This window comes from Lepisma saccharinum, chromosome 2, assembly GCF_977018435.1.
Source record: "Lepisma saccharinum chromosome 2, izLepSacc3.1, whole genome shotgun sequence".
NCBI classification, from domain to species: domain Eukaryota; kingdom Metazoa; phylum Arthropoda; class Insecta; order Zygentoma; family Lepismatidae; genus Lepisma; species Lepisma saccharinum.
Genome location: NC_139230.1, coordinates 19,894,871 through 19,913,116, shown reverse-complemented (window position 1 = coordinate 19,913,116; position 18,246 = coordinate 19,894,871). Strand labels below are relative to the sequence as shown.

Below are 18,246 nucleotides of genomic sequence, written 5' to 3'. Positions count from 1 at the left end.
CAAATATGAACCATATATGAAATGAAAGGGTAACTCACCAAGTTTCGATTCTACGCATGCACAAAATGTGTTTCCTAACTCTGCCGCTTGGCGGAGCCATTCATAAAGATGGCGACTCCCGAGCTGAAGTTTTTTTGTGTGTTGGAACTCGCCAGGTCTAATTCAGTTGTTACAGTTCAACGGGCGTATCGGCAAAGATTTGGAAGTGACCTCCCGTCTGTGTGTTATGCGTGTTCACTTTTCCACTTAGATGAAATGTGGATTCATCGCTGAAAATCACACGACTAAGAAACTCGTCATCTTCTTGATTAAGAATTTTTGTGCAGAAGTTCCTACGAGCCAAATGATCTGCAGGCTTTAGGGCCTGTAACAGCTGCAGACGGTACTGTCTCATTTGGGGTATTTTCCTTAACACTTTCCACACTGTCATTGTTGGCATTGCTAGTTCTTGACTTGCCCGCCGCACAGATTTTCCACGACTGCGAGTGAAAGCTGTTCTGACGCTTTCCACCTTCTCGCCTGATACACGCGGCCATCCGGAACTTTTACCTTTACACAAGCATCCTGTCGTCTTAAACTGGTTATTATGTTGGATTATTACTAGTGCGTAATTAGAGATCGGTTAGTTCATCGAACTCTCCAGCCTAACTATTGCCTATTTTTGTGGGAGCAGGAAAAGGTTTATTATCCATTTTGCCTTGACTCATCTCACTCAACAGGTCGCTAGGTGCCGTGGCTTGCCGCGAGTTGATAGCTTCCTGGAGATGAGGCCTTGCTCGAAAAGGTTTATTATCCATTATCTTAAACTGGTTATACCACCTACGGATGTTGTTGTCAGACGCGGGGGGGGGGGGGGTCATTTCCAAATCTTCTTCGATATGCCCGTTGAACTGTAACAACTGAATTAGACCAAGCGAGTTACAACACACAAAAAGACTTAAGCTCGGGAGTCGCCATCTTTATGAAAGGCGCCGCCAAGCGGCAGTTAGGAAACAAATTTTGCGCATACATAGAATCGAAACTTGGTGAGTTACTCCTTCATTTCATATAAGGTTCATATTTGTAATGTGTATAGCATAGAAAATATACAAGTTTAAAACTCCGATATTCATTTGTGTACACCCTGTACTTTATATGGGGCGTGGTGGTTGTCTCACTTCCATGTAACTACACACTGCCGATAATGTTCAACAAATATAATTCTTGATTATTTCACTTTTGCCCCCGCACTATGCTAAACCTTATCTACCAATGGAAAGTAAACTGTCCTTGCCCCCCCCCCCCCCCCGAGTTTTGGAAGCCAAGCGCCGCCACTGGTAGCGTATAAACTACAATTTTATTTCGGAGTTTCTTTTTCAGCCGTGCAAATACATAGCTACAGGGTGCAAACTCCAAGATTTGCTTGTACTGTTCTTAGGACATTCATAATATAGCCTATGTGGGTGCCACTTTCAAATCAGGAATTTTAAGTTGTCAGTAATATTAGTAGTCAATGGCGTACGCCGATTTTTTTTCGGGATGGTCTGGAATTGTAGTAAAGGTGGATAATACATAGCTTCGTTCTGGGGTGGCGGTACACAATAAAATATTTCGTATATTTCGAGGTTTTCACTATTGAAATTGCTCTCGAAATAAAAAAAAATGATAATCGGAGTTCATTATAAGGGGGGTAGTGGATTGCATTTATACCTTTCGTTTTCTCGAGATTGGAAATTTAGGGGTTGTAGCCCCAACAGCCCCCACCCCTTCCTGCGTACGCCAGTGGAAGTAGTAGTGTCATAACACTCACACACACACTCCACAGGGACCTAGCTATACCTAAATATAATGTGAAGGCATGAGAAATTCTCCATTTTAGAACAGCTCACACGAATTTCTATATTCTAATGCAAAATTTGCATAAATGATTTTTATTTCTTTGCTTTTCTTAGAATTTATGGTTATTAAAAAAACAGATTTTAAGACCCGATAACAATTCCGAAACACATAAAGCTCTGGACCTTCTTCTGCGCCCATCTTGAATTTAATGGATAGGAAAATCAAGAGTCCGAAATGTGAAAATTGCGAACAATAATACGTTATTCATTTTAGTGCAGTGTGAGATTAATGGGGGTAAGGAGATACATCCCAACCATTAATAATCATCTCTCACCCACTGGATATACAAACCATATTATTGAATATATCATACTTATATACTTATCGAGTTCCACTTCAGTTCAGTTCATTTTAATTTTAATGTTCCATAGCTACATATAAAAATATCTTTAAGCAATTTATGGCAGATGTGTACAACATCCAATGCTTTTTAAAAGCCATATATTCGGTATTTTCTCAGATATGTAGAGGGTGTTGTGTCTAAAAAATTCTAGGTTGAGATGGTTCCCGATCTGCTCGTTAGAGGTCACACTTTGGAACATTTGTAAAACATTTGACAAAGCATTTCTTGTACGAGTTCGTAATATAATTAGCTGACCCTAATGACGCTCTTCAAGCTCGGAGCAAGCAAGGAAAACTATACGCTCGAAAGTTGTTTTTTCTTTCCTTTCAATCTTTGGTGGACAATTTGAAGAGCCAGCCAAGGTTTCTTTTCGTATGTAGTGGTATTAAATGCAGATACATGAGTGTGTTTTAGGGTGACATGTCAATTTCTCGTTTATGTGAAAAAGTGAACTTTAAATTAAGCAAAAGCATGTGCGCGTCATAGCTAAAGATTTATACATCTACAAAGAAAATCCAAAACACATTCTCATTTCGACGGCCTCCGTGGCGGAGTAGTTAGCATATCGCGCTACGACGCCAGAGGTCACGGGTTCGAATCCCGGCTTGGCAATAGGTGTTATTTTTCAATGTCCCTTCATCAATTTCATAATATCATCACTCATCAACATCCTCGCGATTAGCTTTGTGGAAGAAATGCGAAATAAAATTAACTAAACCAATGAATCAAACATTCCCATCTCGCTCAAAGACCTTGTGAATCCAATCCAAAATTGACCAATATCTACAGCTCAATGTGGAAGCGGGTTCAATGCCATAAACCTCGTCTTAAATGATTAGAGAAATCCTTTAGAAGTTTTAAACCTACTTTTCCTTTCCTTAGACCCCCAGTGCATTGCTTTCATGCAGAAAAATTTGTAATAAATTGGATCAAGTGTAAGTATCACAGTGCCCATGACAAGCCAACTGGCAAACCATAGAACCTGCAGTGAGTCTAATTTATCTCGTGCTTTTATCTGACTAATGTAATTCTCTTACAGTTTGACTTTAGAGTTTAACTAAAAATAACGTTTGTGTTACATTCGATATCAAAATTAGATTTTAAGCAATTAATGTCCAATTCTAAGTATACCTAATACAAGGTAATAGAATCACAAATTGCACCCTGTTTTAATATCTAGGAAACATTTCATTTCACGTAGGAATGATATCGCGATGCGACGAGTCAAGAATTGTCACAGCCTCATCTCGTCTCCTGTGTGGTTGGTGAGGTCCTCATCGCTCTTGTTTGTGCTTATTTTTGTTTCGTTGTCCACTCAGGCGTTGTTAAAGCTTATTCTAGATTCACATTATGCTCAGATAGGCTAATCGGGAATGAATTTACAGTTTAAAGTGCAGTTTAAAGTTCCAAAAGCACTGTGCATGTGGAACCCCTTGATTACAAGGCGAAATATCTCGTCCTGACCCCCGAAATGTTTAGTATAAGCAACACGTACATTGTGTCCCCACTCAACGTTTTACAACGTATATATATATAACGTTTTTCTGCTTTACATCTTGTTTCGACGATGCTGCGAACCGTCGAAATACGGAATTGTATCCTGAATAGATGAAACCGGGCATCATAGGCTCGCAATTGTCACTAATGGATTAACTTTGCAATTACGGTAAACAAAATATACAAATTACTTTAAAAAATCAATATGATATACGCTTGGTATGTCTGGATAAGTCATATAGTAATTTAAATTCATTTTAAGCAAATATTAAGTTATAAACAATATAAATATTTTAATTGAGCGACTTGAAAATATGTTCTCTTAACAGTAGCACCTTGCGTCTGTCAAATAATCGAAGGGGGGTACAATGGGATTTACGGATTTAGGGGGTACAATGTACCCCTGTACCCCCCCCTCCCCCCGTTCCTGCGCCACAATCACAGAATCAATTTAATGATGGATTTTCGCTTTTATTCAGGTTCTGTTGTGTCTTTTTTCAGGCCGACAACAGATGATTGACATCTACTTAATCTTGAAGAAAGTAACTTTTACAAATTTTATTACTTTTTATACCCCGGTGCTTGAAATTTTCTTTGAATACCATTGAAAACACTTTTCCTTGCTATCACTCACTTTATCAAGCAGCTCTACAATAGCGTATCACACTCGACCGAGAAGAAAAGGCCCCTGTTCAAAATCAGGATCACGTGCGGTGCAACACTTTGTAACAAAAATACCGTTGGATGCACAAAAGGAAGAGGAGGGAACAGCGGTGTTTAGGAACTGTTTTTTATTCAAAAGAAGCATGCGTTTTTAGTTTTGTTCGGAGACGCTTTGAAAGAGGGTTCAAGGCCTTCTGCGCGCAGGTTGGGCAGGTAGGGGGAGCTAAAGTCCTTCGTCCTTCTTTTCTTCTGCCCGATTCTTCAAACGAGACCTCTCCTCTCTCCCCTTCCTCTCCTAACCTTCCCCCCTCCCACAAGGTTTTTTAGTCTCGGAGACAGAGTGAAAGTGTGGAGGGAGGTAGTACCACTTCTGTCCGCTTCGCGAGTTTGGCGTCCCGCGCGTAGTTGAAGTAGAGACTGTGTGCAGAAAGGCGGTGTGATTATTGTGATGTGACGATCAACACTTGTTTTGTGCTTTTTTTCCCCTCCCCCAAGCTTTGTGAAGGTGCGGTGAAATGTCGTGGTTACTGGTTTGCAGGTGGTAGCAAGAAAGGTGATGGCTCGGAACATTCCAAATCTGAATTACGGAAATGGCTTCGGAAGCAGGTGAGTCGAGAAACAATACAATTCTTCTCTAAGGCAAGCATCACTTCTTTCATAACATCGACTGAACTTCAACAAGGTGGGAGGGAGACAAAAGTTCGTTATCTTGTTTTACGTTGAAGCTTTCGCTTGTTACACAGTGTCGTTGATGCTGGTAGATGTTAGCAACAGAACGGTTTGTTAGATCAATGTGACAGGTGGCATTCAGTTTATATATTCTTACTACAGCAGTACCACGTAATTACGAACTAACCTAATTTATATTTTCTCCCATAAAAGTGTGTGCTATGAAACAACTACAACAGTATCATCTTGAATGTAAAGAGAACTGAAAAGTGCTACTCTGTTCAAGTTATTTTGCACAGTTTACGCCAGAAAACAAGTATAAAAATGTGTCCGTTGAGGTGTTATGAAAGAATTCCAAGAATTTTTGCGCAGGGGTGGCTAAAATTTTACCCGCGTCACGTGAAGGTAACTGCTGTGAGGTTGGGCCTCCCTTCTTTTGAACATGTGAAATGTTAGAAAGGAATGGTGGTGTCGGGGTGACGAGAAGTAATTGCGTTTCTGACGGTGGGCGTGAAAAAAATGGGCCGCGGGGGATAGTTTTTACCGCCCACTGGCAATTCCTCGAATTTTAACAATTTTCTCAATTAGTGAGCAATACACGTAGCGCATTTGGTTGTTATGTTGATACGTTGAGTGTACTTTATGCACAGGTAGGCCAATCGGAACTTGACCTAAGTTTAAAGTTGGATCTGAATCACTATGTGCCCCACCGGGTATCGAACCCGGGACACCTTGCTTGCAGACAACGTTACCACTACGCCATCGGGGAAGCCCTAAGGGAGCTTTCAGACCAAAGTGACACGGTTGTTTCACACTGAAATGATATTCGACACGGGCACTTCCAGTCTGTAGAAAAGCATTTACTGGCCATGCGCGATCGCCAGGCCGAAGCGACACTGTACGGGAAACTGCCCTGTCCGAGCGACAAGCGGCAGGTGCAGCCTGCCGTGTTACCTCTGCACGTAAGGTTTGCATTTATTTCTGAAGGTCGGTTTCAAAGTGAACGTGTCGCATGTCGCTTAGATTTGAAAGCTCCCTAACCTTGTAGTCACATTGGTTTCGGTTTCTATAAAACGTTTACTCTGCCGTGTTCTGCCTGAGTTTGACTGACGAGCATTCTGGTGGTTTAGTAGCCGCATTGCATCCGGAAAATCTTCATTGTGCTGGTTGGGGGAATTCACACCTAATCGACAGGCGACAAGTCTCTTGAGGATTTCACCAATGGAACGCAGGCTTGTGCGGCCTGTCATGTTGCTACGATGTGAAATATTGTTGCTTTTTGTGTAGTTCCCAAGCGGCATGTGTCTCGTGTTGCTTGATGCAGAGAATCGAAATGGTACTTTTTGGAAACCTTTTATTGATAAAAATATATTCTAAAGGGGGAACGGATTGGGTTAATGAGAGTTTGAATATTTTTTGTTATTTGTGCGTATTTTTTATGGATCTCGAACAGTTGGGGAATTCTATATGACCGTGTATAAAGTGGCTAATTCTCGATGTTTTGTACACTGAGTGCCAGAAATGTAATTCGAGATTTTTCAGTGTCGGGAAATATGGAACATTTCCAGTCCAGAAAATTTCCCGACTTGGTCTGAAAATGACAAATTTTTAGCCGTCCCGAACGTCTGAATTTTAAAAATTTCACGTTCATATCCCGTCCCCCACACCCTCAGTATTTTTAATAACGAAAATTAATTTTAAGTCGCAGTTTCCTATCTCCCGATTGTGACAGTTCTTGAGTGATGTGTCCCTAATCGTTTACGTTCATAAACCAAGACATTAACTTTTTAAATTTTACCAAAACAATGCATGAACTCGACTATAAATAGCACTACACTTCTCGACTATAAATAGCACTACACTTCTGGCGAATTCGGTCGAAAGAAACAAGATAATTTGATTCGAATCTGAGGCCGGCAAAAAAAGGCGGGCACGCCAGAGTAGATTGGTTCGAATGTGACCACCCACGCCTATGTATATGGTGTTGTTTGTTCTACCGTTACCTGCCGTATACGCCATTGTAGAAGTTTGGATCCAGTGTGATCATACCGTAACATAAGAACATTACCTCCAATTATTCATTTCGTTGTGATATGTCAACATACACTTGCCATTTCATCACTTTGGAGCAGTTTATTTCAGAGTTCGTGCAAAATGTTAAATGTGATGAGCCAGTGGTGAGATAGAACACCTCGGTTACGCTACTCACAGCACGAGAAGTCCACCGAATGGGTGGCCGAAGCTCGTTGAGCGCTCGACTCACAATCTCGTTATCGAAGGTCCCGAGTTCGAGTCATCTTTCTTCATTACCTTCATCTTATCGTCGTAATTAACTTAAAGAGCCAGTAAAACGATACTTGTGAGGAGGACAAGTCCCATAACATCAAAGAAATACTGAGAAGATTTCTGGAAGTAAAATAACTCGGTTCTTTATTAAAACTAATCATATACAGAAAATGCCCCCCCCCCCCCATCTTTTGGACCTGCATTTCTAAAATGTAATAACTCGTGGCGCAACTGACCTCACTCCCACATGCCTCAATAGAGGTGGGCGATCATCAACCAGTTACGGTGATGTGTGGTCAGCACGACGAATCCCCTGTCGTTGTTGTGGGTTTCCGGCAGCGAGTTACGCTACTCATTCTAGCTCCCCAGTTTCCTCACGGTGGTGGGTGGCTACTAGACCCATACACTGGCCGAAATCTCAGGAGAAAAGTTGTTACGCTCCCCCCCCCCCCCCCCAGGAGACTCTAACAAGCACACGTCCCGTAGCTCGACCCCAAAGCCTGAAGACCATGATACGGGACGCATAAAACGCCAAATACTGGAAAAGACACGATGATAACTGTATATGACTGACACATTTAATAAAAAATAACCCCACCCCCCTCCCCCCTTGCGATGGAATATCCTTGCACGCCACTGTACAGAATTTGAAATGCCCATTATTATGAAATGGTACACCCAACGGCGAATGAAACAGTAGGCGAATTGTCCACCACCATTTTAATTCGGTCTGTATTACACATTGTGATGACAGTGAATTGAAATAATGACGTCAGTTAACAGAGAATAATGCCTGCTTCGAACCAACATAGTTTCATTCCTTAAAACAACACAGAATGTAGAATAAAAAAGTAATTAAAATAGCTTTGGACAATTTGCCTACCATTATCTTTGCCGTTGAGTGTACACAGAACGCCACAGAAGATTGGCCTGGCTGTTGTGGTTCCAGGCGCCCAGAGTAACTTTGCCCTACAATAATGCAGTTCCCAGGATATGGAGTGGTTATAACTGTAAGCTACGACGCCAGGAGTCCCGGGTTCGAATTCCGGCCTGGGCATGGGTGTTCTTTGTGAGTGTCCCTTAATCATTTTTAAAGTATCATTACTCATCCTCATCTTCGCGATTAGCCAGAAGTGGCAGAAACGCGAAGTAAAATAAACCAAATGAATCAACTAAGAACGACATTCCATAATTCTGGCATTTGTGGTGATATTTAAATATTATTGTATTCATTTTGAATAAAGGTAACTTTGAGGATATATCTGATATGAGCCTGGTTTGATCCCATGAAATGGAATAAAAATACAAAAAGTAGAAGTTTGCAGGTCTCAATAGTACAAGCACATGCTTTTTCGAATTGAGCGATAATCGTTTGATTCTATTATAGCAGTGTTTAGCAACTCCACTCGCGGGGTTAAAGAGTAGTGAGAAAAGACAAATATCTTTGAAGTGTGCAGCTGCAGAAAACGAAAAACTGTACTGCTGACGACACATGAACAAATATTTTTTAACGGCTACAGCCGGATTGCGCACACTTTTCCGGTTTTATCAGTGGTATCTGATAAGCCGTTGACAAGCTGTCACAATGTACAGGATTGCGCACAAAAAAATGAGGCGATTTTGTCAGATGTAAAATGTTCTCAAGCCGTTCTCACTTCTGTTCTGTTTGTTTATGTGTGTGTGTGGACTTACACGTGTTTTTGCTGGAAGGGTAGCATTAGATAGGCATAGAGGATGAACCTGATTGGTGGACTTGAATGCAATGGTCGGTGTATCTCCGTATTTCTACCGAACGTCACGAGCTTCGATTGACAGAAGTTTTTTGTATCTGGTCTTGGTTGTGTTGTGATTGCCTTCTGACAACCTAACCTAACCTAACCTAAAGAAGAAAACAGTTTTGCGCACAGACTTTAAAGCTATCAAAGTGGCAACGTTGGATCAAAATCTGTGCGCAATTCGGTTGCGGCGTTTTTAACAGTATCGTAAAGTGTTTACGATTATTATTCATGTAACCACGAAGAATTATCCTGTTGTCTGTTCTTCCATATAGAGTGAATGCCAGTTTTATCGTTTCTGACAAATTATTTTGCTTTTAATGTAGTGGGATAGATCAACTCTGTGTAAACGTAAGACAGCGTTAACAAATTATATTAATGTCTCCTAGTGTGCCAGAAACGACGAAAAACAAATAGACAAAACACGATGTGAAATGTGCATACGCCTATGATCGAAAAAAGCATTCTACTCATTAGAAATGCTATCACGTCGCATTGTGGAGATGAAACGTCCAGAGAGGAACTGTTCTTGTTGAACAATGAAACCACGTGATTAATTTGCTTGACAGCGGCTTTCGGTAAAATGATCAAATAACAATACAGAATTTCTGCTTACACAGCTGCAATAGCACGGTAGCGCAAGGGGGGGGGGGGGGCAAGCAAGGTGTTTTTTTTTCCAGGGGGTGCAAAGGAGGCACATTTTCCCCCATAATAGTGATGCCCCCTGAAAAAAAAAAACACTGCTTCAGTCTGAAATTATTATGTTCCTTCAACATCCTTATAATAATTAACATAAATTACTATGACTGAAATAAAATTGTGTGAAATATATACTTTTTATGTGGATAATCATTTTCCGGGGGGGCGTGGCCCCCTCTTGTCCCTCCCCCTTTCAGACGTCCAAGGGTATACGGACCTGAGTATCGCTTGCATGGACATCTACAGTGGGGAAGGCATTTCCCCCCCCCCCCAAAAACACAACTTCAATTTGAAGTTATTACGTTTCTGTGACGATCTGTACCTGTCTTACTTTCAATTAACAATCCCTTATAATAATTAACACAAATTTCGGTGGCTGAAATATATAATTTTAGTCAGACAGCCGCGTTAGCTAAGTTGGTAGAGCACTCGGAAGATCCGGGTTCGAGGCTCTGAGGCCCACCCAGCCTCTTATAATGGCCTGGGGCAACCCTGTAGGGTAAAGGAGGCCGGGCATGATGCTGATCACATCATCCCAACTATCAAGAATATGTGGAGCTATATACTTCCACATCACCATGGTATGTGTGCACACGCACATGGGTACCTTTAGCTTACACTGACATTCCGGGTGCCCGTGATCGCAGGGCGATCGGTTTCTTGCTTCCAACTATAGTGCGCATCAAATCTCCTGCACATGGCGATAGCCAATAGCAGCGCACTGCAGCGGTGCCATGTCGAAATCTCACACGGAAAACAGACAGCGTAGTTGAGCGAAACGCCTTGTCACGGAACTAGGCAACGCCGCACGTCTGTGATTCGCTGGTGCTGTTCAGCCGTTGAAGGCCATATGCAGGAGATTTGACGCGCACTCTAGATTTAGTTCACTAATACATACGCTGCATGTAGGGATGAGAAATAATGAGAAACAGCATGTGCATGATGGTGTCTCAATCAAAACTCTTACGTAAGGCTCGGCTGGACCTTTGGCAGACGCTAGGGCATTTGTTTTCGAATTTTCCTCACCTTTCAAGAAACCAGTATGATATTAAAAAATCTGGAAAAATCGCATATGAGTCATTCCATGCCAAATCAACACAGATATGTGCAATTTTTAACCTGACCATCTCCGATTTTCATGAAATTTGGGGAGTTGAAACTATGCATAGAACTTAGTAGCTATGAAAATTTTTAGTCTCGTGCGTCTTGTAATTGTTAAATTATTCAAGGTCAAAGTTTGCAGAAATTTCCTTTTTTGAGCACGCTTAGCTATACTAAATGTGTTGTAACTCCGCCACTATTTTGCCTAGGAAGCTCAAATAAAGCTTATTGTACAGGGAATTGAACAAGCTTTCCAGTGATATATAACAAGCATACCTTTGGATAAAAATATAATTTTGTCACGTGACCTTGACTTTTGACCTTGAATATCTCAAAACATGTCATCACCAAAAATCGTGAAAAAAATATATTTGGTCCCTCATACCATACTCTAAAACATACCAAAAAATAATTCTGGGACTGCAATGGGATCAGAAGATACAAAATAATATGTGTAACTATGTGACTGATCAAAGTCCCATTACATGAACTATAACGAGTCAAAAGTCCCTTAACACTCCATACAAAATGTGAAGGAGTTATCCTGGGTATAATTGGTCATAAAATAAATAGGTTAGGCACAGGGAGATCCCTAGCAGTGTGTGTCAAGCGCAGGTCCGGCAAATTGTTGACCGCCATATTGAATTCAACGCAAAAATTTCAAAGGAAAGGGGGTAATGTGATATATCAAATCAGGCTAGAATTTCACGAGAAATGAAGTGACGAAGGTTTATCCAACATATATTTAACCAGCAAAAATTTATTACTGCATGCTTGTAACCATTTTCTCCTTTTCGAGGTATTAAAAACAAAGCATTGGAATGCTCCTAACGTGTTAGGAACTCATCGAGATCACGCTGACATCTTGGGAGAGAAAGAAGTATATGCACCATTGCATATGATTTTAATCAGCTACATTCACCAAATAGTTGTGTCACGGTATCTAGTGACATGTAAAACGCAGTTCGATAAAAATTATTTTTTTGTTTATTGATTCATTTTATGCACCAACTTGAAAGTGTGAGGTTGTTTATTTTGTGAATAAACTTGTATCCGAGCCGGACGTCGGGAGTTGAGAGATGGGGTTTTTCTTGAGTGACAGCGGAACTGTCTTTTCGGCTTAGGACATGACATATTTGCACCAGCGCGAAGATAAGGAAAGATTGTTTTCGCCGCTACCGAGCTTGAGTCGCAGCAGGCGTCCGAACCCATGTTCACGGATGACCAGAGATCCCAGCTGGACCCCAAGCCTGCAAGGATCGACGACGCGCACTTGACCGCGTTTCAAGACAATGGAGAGAGGTCATTTCCACCCCCTCAGAAAGAGAAGCGAAGCCAACTTAGCGTCATTCCCAACGGACGAATTTGAATCTCTCTTAAATACGCGGTGCTACCATCCCAGAGACAGTTTTTACCCGGATTTCATAGAGAGAGCATCTCCGCGCTACACTCTCGCGTGATTATTGTTTTGTGTCCGTGGACTTTGTTTCCTTACGTACCGTGAGTGAACCGCAGATAGAGCGTTACCAGTGTGCGCCTTATTTTGGTGAAGATTACGCGGTGATTTGTTTTTTGCCAAGCGTGGACTACATAAGGATGGAGGGCTAAAGAAGATAGAGAAGGGAGTCTGTCGACTTCCCTGACCCCGCAACGATGCTTCGCCATCTTCCGATGAAGCCAGTCAGCCAACGCCAAAGACGACACCAAAACCAAACACTGCCCAAAGCCCGAAGGACGCTTTCAGATCGACGTCCCAACCAAAGCCCGAAGGACGCTTTCAGATCGACGTCCCAACCAAAGCCCGAAGGACGTCTTCAGAACGACGCCGATCGAAGCCAGAGGGAGAGATTGAAGGACGACTCCAGAACGACCCTTCCTGAACGACGCCGGATCGAAGCCGTCACCAGAGAGATTCCGAACCGACGCGTGACCACGTACACCCGACGCTAGTGACGAGATGAACGCCCGAAGTTCTGAGGAGGTGCAAGTACAACAGATCGTCGCAATTATTCTTCGTCGCGATCGACCTTGGAGGACAATTTCGCCACAAAGGAACCGTGTGCAAGTCCCGCGTCCAGGAGAGATGAATGACCACGCCATGTAGCAGAGTCTGGTACAGTATACTTCAGAGGGTCTCATGTACATGTAAACGTGCGTCGTTAGTATCAACACCGTACAGTTAACGCCGAAGTCTCTCTTATTCGCAAAGTTACTCAGGAAAAACCTAAACCTAACCCCGCGTCTGATAATTTTTGGTATTATTGTAAAAAAGGGGTTATTTCATGTTCAGATATTCTAATTTAATTGTCTGCATTCAGCGTTACAAGCTCCATTTCATTTCTTTAATGTTTAGTGTAAATTGTCAAAAGGTGTGCTCCATTTTTTGTGTAACCGACCGCCCCGTCGCGCCATTTAATTTGTCGATAGTTGACTGGTGAGTCCCTTTTAATTGTGGAAAGCGTAGTTGTTTTTATTGCAAGGTCGTGTGCGTGAAATAGTGTTATTTGTTGCATAGTGGTTTTTAAGGTAATTTTTGCTCGCGCCGACGATTGATTAGTGTATTCCGGCAGCTGGAGCCAATTAAGTTTTTGCATCATTATGTAATTGAGTAGTTGTTCTCATGGGACGAGAGAGGCTTGTGTGTAATGCCCCCGTCCGGGAAACTTGTATAATGTCGAGCTTGCGACTCGATGCATACGTTCATTCGAACGAAAGGTTTAACCACGCCGACCCAATTGTCTTAGTTAACCGCTTTCCGAGGGCTGGCACTTAAGTTAATTTAAAAGAGCACAGGAGCTGGCAGACAAATGCCCTAAATTCACATAAAGGTTTAAAAATTAAAAGGAATGATATGTTAATGAGATCCATGATTTGTATCCATACTTCACATGTAAAAATACCTCATGTGTGTGAAAGAGAGATAGAATGAATGTTGTGAGAGTGAGGAGGATTTGTAAACAGTTGTCGATTGCAATATTTTATTTGTTGTTACAATATATATTCACTTTTTTACCGTTCGTCAGTGTTGTTATTTGACGTTTTTCAGGTACCAGATACTATGCTATTAGTGTTTTATGATTGTTCGAATCTACATATCAAAGGTAAACAAAAGTGTAACATTTCAAGGTATTAATCTCCGCCTCGCAATAGTATGACAATAAACGACCGTCTCAGTACCGAACTTGATAACTGGACCGTGAGTCACGACCGGTTTCCCGTACACATAACGACGTTTGGCCCCGTGCCGGGGTATGATTGACACGTCATTTCGGGGGCCGTGAGTGCACTTGTTACATTTGACGCCGCGAACATGGGACGGCAACTTTGTCATGTCTTTCCAGGAAAGCCAGGTTGCGAGAGCGGTAGAAATTTCATTGTTGTATACGTCATGCATAAAATTCTTGTGTTAGGTTCCTGATGATTTGTGTGTTTTTCGTTTTGTATGTCGAGGGTTATTTTCATGTATTTGTCGTAGGTTCACGTGTAAGGACACGTTATTGGGCATAATTGGTAACAATAGGGCAGATATTTTTTTTCGGCGAAAGCAGCAAGGGCAGCTGCATAGGGCATTTTTTATGTACTTTTTGTGTATTTTTTTTGGTTTTTGGCGTAATTTATGGCATCAGGCTGAGTTGCGGGATAAGGGATTCCCGACGGACCTCCTTTTTCTTTTTATGTATCGATTTGTAATTCACATTTTGTGTGAGCTCGCGTAAGTTTGCGTAACTGTTCCAAAGTGCGACAGAAGATTGAGCAGATAATTAAGGAAAGGCCTTCATGAGATTAAGTAATCGTCGCATAGACTGTTTGAACAAGAGTGACGTCATGATGGTTTGCAAGGTTTGTGGACAGGAATTTTATGATTTCGAAGTCGACAGCGAGGGAGATTCCGGACCGGTTTGTCTCCAGTGCAAGAGCCCGTTGGAAATGGAAAGGGAGATACCAAGTGCCCAAGGGGGTACATCACATGCGGACAGCGACCACAGCAAGGAACAAGATGACGTAGGAAGTGGCAGTGGTGCCAACCACTTTCAGCTAATCCTCCAGACGCTTCGAGAAGTACAAACCATCGTCGAGGGGATGCTGCAGACCGAGATGCAGACCGACGTACGAAGAATGGAAGAATGCCTCCAAGGAACAGTTCGCGCCTCCGGAGAAGAAATGACGCAACAACTCCTCCCAACGATGAAAGAATCCGAGGCTCAAATCAAACCCAGGACCGAGGAGACCGACGCTCGCATCATGGATCAAGGAGCCAAGGTGGCAACACTGGCGCAGAGCGTACGTGAACGAGAAGGAGCCTTGCAACACATCGGCCAGCAAAGTACACAGCTGGAGTTCCTTTGCAATCGGAGCAACGATGCCCTCGAGCGACAAGTGCGGCGAGCAGCGAACCCAGCGGAAGGGAATTCCGAGAAGATAAAGGGAATCGAGGAAAAACTGCAACAATTGAACGTAGCCGATGTCCCGGGATCACCGCGAGAGCCGGCAGCTATGACGTCATCGCAGCCAGCTGAAGTTCCTTCGCCTTCAAGAAGCGCGAGTGACGCAAGGCCGACTACAGGTGTCAACCGAGGAAGCGAAGTGGAATCGAGACTACATCTTCCATCGTCGCGACCGTTCGAAGCCCAAACTTCAAGCCGGGACGACATATGGTCTAAACCACCGTCGGCGAGAGCTTCGTACCCGTCCGAATGTAAGAAAAACTTCAAGAAGTTCTCCGGGGACGACCGGATATCGCCGTCTGCCCTCGTCGAGGAATTCGAAGCAACAGCCCGGGAGTTAGGACTGACGGATGGAGAGCGATTGCTTGTACTGAAAGGCTGGATGCAAGGTCGAGCAAAGAACTGGCTGGATCAGAATGAAAGACACTTTCATTCGTACTCGGCGTTTAGGGAAGCCTTCCTGACGCACTTTCCACGCTCTATGCAAGTGAAGGGAAAGATCAAGAAGCCGTTTTTCATGTACGACGGGCCGTATTTTTGCAGAGAAATGCAAAAGGTGGAACTGCTCCGACGAAAAGCGCCAAGAGTGGTTAGCGCGATATAAAAGCACGAGCGAGTCTTTGGATTGAATTCTGATTAGGATGTGAGGTACATTTATCCTATTTTTGTGTAAATTATTGAGTGTATAATATGCATATTTATTATGAAAATTGGAGGTATCATTTATATCATGTGTTTTGTGTTATCGAACTGTTGACTTTTCTTGTACAGGGTGTTAAAAAATTTGTAGTCAAAAATTTCGTACCCCTGAGTAGTAAAAAATTTTATTCGCCTACAGAATTTTTTGATCGGAAGGAGGGCGAGATGTCACGGTATCTAGTGACATGTAAAACGCAGTTCGATAAAAATTATTTTTTTGTTTATTGATTCATTTTATGCACCAACTTGAAAGTGTGAGGTTGTTTATTTTGTGAATAAACTTGTATCCGAGCCGGACGTCGGGAGTTGAGAGATGGGGTTTTTCTTGAGTGACAGCGGAACTGTCTTTTCGGCTTAGGACATGACATATTTGCACCAGCGCGAAGATAAGGAAAGATTGTTTTCGCCGCTACCGAGCTTGAGTCGCAGCAGGCGTCCGAACCCATGTTCACGGATGACCAGAGATCCCAGCTGGACCCCAAGCCTGCAAGGATCGACGACGCGCACTTGACCGCGTTTCAAGACAATGGAGAGAGGTCATTTCCACCCCCTCAGAAAGAGAAGCGAAGCCAACTTAGCGTCATTCCCAACGGACGAATTTGAATCTCTCTTAAATACGCGGTGCTACCATCCCAGAGACAGTTTTTACCCGGATTTCATAGAGAGAGCATCTCCGCGCTACACTCTCGCGTGATTATTGTTTTGTGTCCGTGGACTTTGTTTCCTTACGTACCGTGAGTGAACCGCAGATAGAGCGTTACCAGTGTGCGCCTTATTTTGGTGAAGATTACGCGGTGATTTGTTTTTTGCCAAGCGTGGACTACATAAGGATGGAGGGCTAAAGAAGATAGAGAAGGGAGTCTGTCGACTTCCCTGACCCCGCAACGATGCTTCGCCATCTTCCGATGAAGCCAGTCAGCCAACGCCAAAGACGACACCAAAACCAAACACTGCCCAAAGCCCGAAGGACGCTTTCAGATCGACGTCCCAACCAAAGCCCGAAGGACGCTTTCAGATCGACGTCCCAACCAAAGCCCGAAGGACGTCTTCAGAACGACGCCGATCGAAGCCAGAGGGAGAGATTGAAGGACGACTCCAGAACGACCCTTCCTGAACGACGCCGGATCGAAGCCGTCACCAGAGAGATTCCGAACCGACGCGTGACCACGTACACCCGACGCTAGTGACGAGATGAACGCCCGAAGTTCTGAGGAGGTGCAAGTACAACAGATCGTCGCAATTATTCTTCGTCGCGATCGACCTTGGAGGACAATTTCGCCACAAAGGAACCGTGTGCAAGTCCCGCGTCCAGAAGAGATGAATGACCACGCCATGTAGCAGAGTCTGGTACAGTATACTTCAGAGGGTCTCATGTACATGTAAACGTGCGTCGTTAGTATCAACACCGTACAGTTAACGCCGAAGTCTCTCTTATTCGCAAAGTTACTCAGGAAAAACCTAAACCTAACCCCGCGTCTGATAATTTTTGGTATTATTGTAAAAAAGGGGTTATTTCATGTTCAGATATTCTAATTTAATTGTCTGCATTCAGCGTTACAAGCTCCATTTCATTTCTTTAATGTTTAGTGTAAATTGTCAAAAGGTGTGCTCCATTTTTTGTGTAACCGACCGCCCCGTCGCGCCATTTAATTTGTCGATAGTTGACTGGTGAGTCCCTTTTAATTGTGGAAAGCGTAGTTGTTTTTATTGCAAGGTCGTGTGCGTGAAATAGTGTTATTTGTTGCATAGTGGTTTTTAAGGTAATTTTTGCTCGCGCCGACGATTGATTAGTGTATTCCGGCAGCTGGAGCCAATTAAGTTTTTGCATCATTATGTAATTGAGTAGTTGTTCTCATGGGACGAGAGAGGCTTGTGTGTAATGCCCCCGTCCGGGAAACTTGTATAATGTCGAGCTTGCGACTCGATGCATACGTTCATTCGAACGAAAGGTTTAACCACGCCGACCCAATTGTCTTAGTTAACCGCTTTCCGAGGGCTGGCACTTAAGTTAATTTAAAAGAGCACAGGAGCTGGCAGACAAATGCCCTAAATTCACATAAAGGTTTAAAAATTAAAAGGAATGATATGTTAATGAGATCCATGATTTGTATCCATACTTCACATGTAAAAATACCTCATGTGTGTGAAAGAGAGATAGAATGAATGTTGTGAGAGTGAGGAGGATTTGTAA

General features: G+C 42.9%; 1 protein-coding gene across 1 annotated transcript in view; it reads left to right on the top strand.

Moving 5' to 3' along the window:
- The first annotated feature begins 4,799 nt into the window (after positions 1 to 4,799).
- Kank (KN motif and ankyrin repeat domain-containing protein 2 kank) overlaps positions 4,800 to 18,246 on the top strand; it is a 207,442-nt gene continuing 193,995 nt past the window's right edge. The window contains exon 1 of the mRNA XM_083117142.1: positions 4,800 to 4,987. The gene's annotated coding sequence lies outside the window, so the exon portion shown is untranslated. The remainder of the gene's footprint in view (positions 4,988 to 18,246) is intronic.